This window comes from Euprymna scolopes, chromosome 38 (genome assembly GCF_053919585.1).
Source record: "Euprymna scolopes isolate OS-2025 chromosome 38, ASM5391958v1, whole genome shotgun sequence".
Lineage (NCBI taxonomy): Eukaryota > Metazoa > Mollusca > Cephalopoda > Sepiida > Sepiolidae > Euprymna > Euprymna scolopes.
In genome coordinates, this window is record NC_136519.1 from 78,837,441 (window position 1) to 78,843,954 (window position 6,514).

Consider the following 6,514-nt stretch of genomic DNA (forward strand, 5'->3'; position numbering starts at 1 on the left):
TCCCCTTTTTGGGAGGAGCTGGTTTTCCTCGACACCATGGGGAACCAAATAAATAAAACGGCAAAAAGTGGGAAGCTTAACTGGCCTTCAACCTTTATTTCTGTGCGTGCATGACATTCATTTTGCTATCCGCTATCATTTCTGCGTCTGCGTGATTCCTAACTTAATTACCAACTCATTCATTAAACTATCCGCTATGGCGTAATGGTTTGAGTTCGATCCCACCTCTCTCTCTATCTTTTCTTTATTTCATCTTTTAATTACCGATTCTTTTTTTCACATTCTTTTCCCTCTTCGCGGTACAGGTTCCAGCCTGCTTGCCTACTATCACTTTTTTTTTTTATTCAACACACACTTACAAACGCCCGGGCAATGCCGTGCACCCCCGCTAGTCAGTTATAAGCCAGACAGCTGTGAGAAGGATGGAAGTGTCTAGAGATTTTGTTTACGGTTGTTTGCTTCCTCGCGAACTACCACATTCTTAGTCAACTGAGTATTTACCAGTGATAAAAAGTGGGTTCTGTACGAAATTCCCAAGTGTCTAAGACATTGGTTGGATGCTGTCTCTCACACTGCAAGACCGCCTATGCACTAATGATGGGACGATTCCAATATTTTCCCCGATTCCGATACAATTACTGATTCCGATTCTATAAATCTCTAATTATTTAACTATAGAATTGTTATTTCTCCCGATTTTCGTAAAAACGCATTTTAAATATGCAGATATTTTCCTAAACGTCAAAATACATTTGCGGAGAATGATCTATCGATTTTAGCTTCACTAGTATTTTAAAATCAATAAATATTTACTAATTTATCAATATTACCAGCAATGGAAGATTTTACTTTAAACAAAATAAAAAAAAAAAGCTAAAAGAATCGATTTGGTATCGAAAAATAGACATTAATTTTTCCGATTCCGATTCTGATTAATTGTCTCAACACTACTATGCATCCACGCAAGACTATACTTTGTGTCTATTGGACAAGTCAAGTGGTTAGTTACTGGAGACCTACACTCGCAGCAATTGAAATGCGTGCAACAGGTATTGCGCTAGAAGAAACCAGCACTGGTTAATTGCAAAGGTGTGATATTTTTTTCATGACAAAGCCAGGCTGCATGTTGCGCAAGTGGTCAGGGATACCATACAGCAATTCAGGTGGAAGACTTTGTACCATCCACCTTATCCACCTGACCTTGCACCAACCGATTACCACTTCTTCTACTCCATGGATAATTTTTTTCGTAGGAAGTCCTTCACTAATGAAGCAAACTTGCACCAAGCCTTTATGGATTTTTTTTTCATGTGTCCTCCCCTGAGTACTACCACAAACACGTTAACAGAAGGTGCTGGATTATTTTTTAAAAAAAAATTCATACTGTGAAGCGTTTCTTTTTCTTTTCTTCAAAAATGGACGGAAGTTTTTTGGTTACATGTATAAATAATGGCCGTGCCTGTATCTGCGTGGAATTTGAACCAGACGTAACTAACTGGTGGCTTGGCTTTGCTCGGAACATGCCAGCTTTTCTATGATCGCATTAGACGATGTTAAAGTGGGGTGAGAAAAGACCGGATGTGGAAGAAACTTTGCCAACCCAATCGGGTAGCTTTCCGATATATGGTTTAAAATGGAGACAAAACGGTCATTACCACATAAACTCGAAAAGATAAATGTCGAGAAGCTCACAGCTGAGCTGGTCCCGTTGATTTTTTTTTTTTTTTTTCCTTCCAATACATTCCCCAAAGATCGTCTGCTTCTTTGCCGTGCATTGATCGATGATCAGAACCAGACGTCATGTTCCGAGCAGAGCTGAGCGGATGGTGAGTTACGTCTGATTCATATTCTGCGTGAGTACCGGCACGACCACTATTTATACAAGTAACCTAAAAAGTCCCGTCCATTTTTAAAGAAAAAAAAAAAACGCTTCACCTTATGAAATTTTTTTTTTTTTTTAAATAATCCAGCGCCTTCTGTTAAGTTCCACTTTACTCAGACGCTTGATCCGGAGAATCTGTGGAAATTCCAGGTTAGTTGAAAATTTTTAAAAACACATTATAAATAAAATAAATAAAAAATAAGATAAAACAAATAATGACGAATTAGAAACAAATTTTTATCAAATTATTTTTTAAAACTTTTTTAAGCTAAAAAGATTTTCTTTTTTTTTTTTTATTCAATTTTCACCCCAAACAAGGCACAGTGCCACTTTGAAGCAGGGGGCTACTATTAGGGACTTAATTAGCGGGGTCATTATGAAGGGAGAAGAGTAGAAAGATGTTTGTTAACATTACACTTGAACTTCTGCATATCACTGCAGTTGGGAAAGCAGAATCCCGGAAGGGAGTTCCAAAGACCCGCAGTTCTGGAGAAGAAACTATTGGAGTAAAAGGCTTTCTTGCACCTAGGGATCTCTACTGTAAAGGGATGAGACTTAGTAGCTTGTCGGGTTTGTCGGGGGTAGTTACGTCGGGCAAAATTCAACACACAACACATTTTTTTTTTCTGAATATTTTTGTTATATAAATTATAAAGGAACAGATGTCAATTCACTTGCACATTTTTTTGAATTTTAAAAAGAAACTATAATAAAAAAATTAGTCTTCTCTCAACATGACCTTTTTTTAATTATAAAATAAACTAGCCATTTAAATATACTCACAAAAAATGAAACAAAAAGACATCAACATGTACAACAATTTAACAGACAAGAATGATTATACGTAAAGATGAATTAACTTTAAAAAAATAATAATTAAACGGAAGTGCTAATTGCTATATTACAACGTGTGTTTAAATGAAAACATGCTGCCTAAATTCACACACACTATTTATCTATCTATCCACCCCTCTATTTTTGAAAATGTACACTTTGCAGATATTTTCTATTCTGAAACCATAAACAGACAGCCATGTTATTTATTTTATTTTTTTTTTTTTTTTAACTTTTGGTTTTAATGATTTTTAATTAATAAAGAGTGGCTATAAAGGGAGGTAATTCGTTTCTCATTAATTTATGTTTGCGATAATGTTTTTTTTTTTGTGACACTGGATGTACAGACAAGTAAATTATTACTTTTGATATAGCCCCAAATATCATGGGTTGACCATTAATTCATGTAAAATCTCGCACATAATAAAATTGCTCCTCGTCTTTTTATACTAACTTTGGCGGATCATTTTTTTTTTAAAATCATTTCCGGATAATGTATTTATGGTACTTATGCACTTATGTTACTGGCCCTGTCGGTGGGGCATTAGAATACGCCAACTGCTCCCCTGCAGAGGGTAAAAGTCCCTCAATGGGGGTCCTGGATATGACCTTAAACTATCTCCAGTAGTGAGGCCCCAGCTTGTGGGCTTTGGGGAATCTGGAGCCACCCTTTAATTGCCATTGCTCCCAGGTTCACTCTGACCCGGAGTGGTAGTACCTGTTAGGGTCCCAACTATGGGTTAAATAGAAACCGACGTGAAAACAACAAATATATTCTATTAAAAAAATTTTTCTTCAAAATCTTTGGATTCGGCATTAAATAACCTGAGAAGGGTTGATAATACAAAACAACCAACCAACACTTATGTTACTGTGCTGAAATAATAGCGTTATTATTTCGAAAGCCATTCTTAACAGGGGGGGGGAGTATTTTGTAATTATTCTATACATTCCCCTAACAATTTGATAATAAAAAAAAGATAATGTAAAACTTGAATTTATGTGATAAAAATCAGTTAAAATGACTTATATGTCATTAGAAGGTTGGTGATCGAAGAGGGGTCAATTTCATCTTTGTCTTTGGAAAACCTAGTCACTTTCTTGGCTCTAGTTTTATCTAGTTTGATTTGCACATGATGTATTCTGTTACTAGTTATTTAAAAGCGTCACCTCCTTCCGGGGATGGGATGGGGGAATGTTCTGTTTACTGTTAAATTTCTAAGGAACCTTTTATACTTGTTAACTTTGTGTTATTGGACTCCTGACAGAGTTGGGGGGGGGGGTCACCATTTAACAATATTTCACAAGCTTTACGCCCGACCCAACTCTGATCTCTGTTCATGTCGGAGAATGTAAGACATTTAACTTGAAAATCAATGCCTCCCTTCAGTCTCGAAAGACAAAGGATACCCCCTACAGCTGCGCATGTAATTGTGAGGCAAGGGTTGTGTAATCCCAACCACACCTCTCCTGAATCGGAACTGTTTGAGTCCAGTGGCAAGGAGAAGACTGGAAACAATGCCGAGATAAGCGGAGAGCACATACAGCACCTGGAAGCCTCAAATGGTCACCCATTTAGTACTGACCAGGTTCAACATTGCTTAACTTTGAAGACCCATCGGGAATGGTGTGTCAATATGATTAACTTGAAAATACTATTTTAAAAAAAGTATCACGGTAATATAAATGCATAAGTATCGTATTCATTTCTCTGAAAAAAAAAAAAAAAAAAAAAAACATAGTTGCTTCTTCAAACTGACTTTTATCGAACAAAACTTTAAACTTAGGAATTGTTTTCTTAGAACTGCACGCCTGCGGAATTGTCTTCCGTTTTCCTGCTTTCCAGCTGTCTATAATATGGTTGTCTTCAAGTCCAACGTGAACAAGTTTCTGATGAGCCGTTCCACTTAAGTTAACAAATTTACCGAACTTCCATTACTATCGATTACTATATTGTCCTTTTGACTACTGTACACTCTTTAACCCTTATCCTTGAGTGGCCTATCGGCCTTGATAAGTGATGACGTCTATGTAAAAAAAAAAAAAAAAAAAAAAGAAAAAGATCAGTTTGCAGTTGGATTATAGTCGGGTAAAAAAGGGGGTAGGGTACTTATGCAGAATACGGACCGTGCTGAAATAATAACGTTATTTTGGAAAACATTCTTAACATGAGGAAAGGGGATATTTTTTTGTGAGCTAATTTGTACTTTCACCTAACAGTTTAATAAACAGAAAATACTGTAAAATTTGAATTCAACTTGAAGATCTTGTCTCAAATTATCTACCGGTTCATATTCTGCGCAAGTACAAAAAAAAACAACACTTCAGTAGTGTTTTCTTATAGTGAAGTGACTTATCACATCGCGGAGGAATCTTTAGCAGACATTTGAAATAACAAGAAAGTTAAAAAAAAAAAAAAAAAGAAAAAAGTGGTGTGTTTTGTAGTTTTTAATGCTTTTGAATTCATCTAAAAAAGTAAGTTTTCACGAGTGGTTTACAAAAACATATTTTTATGTTTTTTTGTTCTTATTTGAGGGGGTATTTAATTATAGAACTTGTGTAGTTAAACAGGTACTTCTGCAGTTTAATTAACTACTTTTCCGTAAGTAATACGCCGACATCTACTGAGTGGAATACCGTTTAACATTTCACAAAAATTCTGTTTACATTGGGGAGGGGGGGGGCGGTGATGGCGATCTCTCCCCAATGTAAACAGAATTTTTGTGAAATGTTAAGCAGTATTCTACTCGGTAAATGTCGGTGTGTTACTTACGGAAAAACGGTTAATGAAACTGCAGAAGCACCTGTTAAACTACACAAGTTCTATAATCGAATATCCCCCAAGAAAAGAACGAAAAATATAAAAATGTTTTTGTAAACGCCTGAAAACTTTTGTTCGCGCAATTAAAAAGCATTTAAAACTATGTAACATAAAAAATGAATCAGATTTTTTTTTTTTTTTTTTTTTTTTTGAAAACTTTGTTATTTCAAATGTCGGCTCAAGATTCCTCTGCAATGCGATAAGTCACTTCACTAGGTGTATGCGAACGCGTCATGTAAGAAAACGCTACTGAAGGTGATGAAATGGCGTAAAATAGCTCCAGGGTCCAGGGGTTCATACCATGCAAATGGTAAATTTGTGACGGGTTTGATTATCAGATTCGTTGTCAGCGACCTCGAATACTTCTAAAAATCCAAATTAGAGTGGTCGGCGTTCTGTTGTAGTGTAAGGTACCATTTACCTTTTTTATTTTGTGGCTTAAGGGGGTGAATGAAGAAAGCCTTTTACCGAAAACATTAACCAAAATCAAATAATATACCAACCTTACCTTCGCTGATACTCCGTGAAAACAGAATAAAAAGCGTATAAATATTTTCAAATAAAAAAAGAATCTCCTTTTTGCTTTTCTTTAACAGCAACCAAAAGTTCAACAACAAAATGAATTCTTATAATTTCTTCTTTTCACGATGTCATTTTTTTTTCTTCTCTTCCATAATTCACGTCGTCAATCGAAGGAAGATGACACGTTAATATTTTGTTGCTGTTCTTTTCGAATGTTGTCATAAAGTGGAAACCATATTGTATCACGTTGCTATAGCAACCAGCTTCGAAGTCACGTTTTTTTCTCGTTCATTAAATGAATTCACGTTTTTTCTCGTTCATTAAATGAATTCACGTTTTTTTTTTTTCGTTCATTAAATGAATTCACGTTTTTTTGTTCATTAAATAAATTCATGTTTTTGTTTTCGTTTATTAAATGAATTCACGTTTTTTATGTTCATTAAATGAATTCACGG

General features: G+C 35.4%; 1 protein-coding gene across 3 annotated transcripts in view; it reads right to left on the reverse strand.

Annotated features, from left to right (window-relative positions):
• LOC145263207 (uncharacterized) overlaps positions 1-6,305 on the reverse strand; it is a 255,323-nt gene extending 249,018 nt beyond the window's left edge. For 2 of the 3 annotated variants that reach the window (XM_080120283.1, XM_080120281.1), the window contains exon 1: positions 6,046-6,184. The gene's annotated coding sequence lies outside the window, so the exon portion shown is untranslated. Of the gene's footprint in view, positions 1-6,040 lie in introns of all 3 variants that reach the window. The other variant, XM_080120282.1, reaches the window with a different exon arrangement.
• Positions 6,306-6,514: the final 209 nt, after the last annotated feature.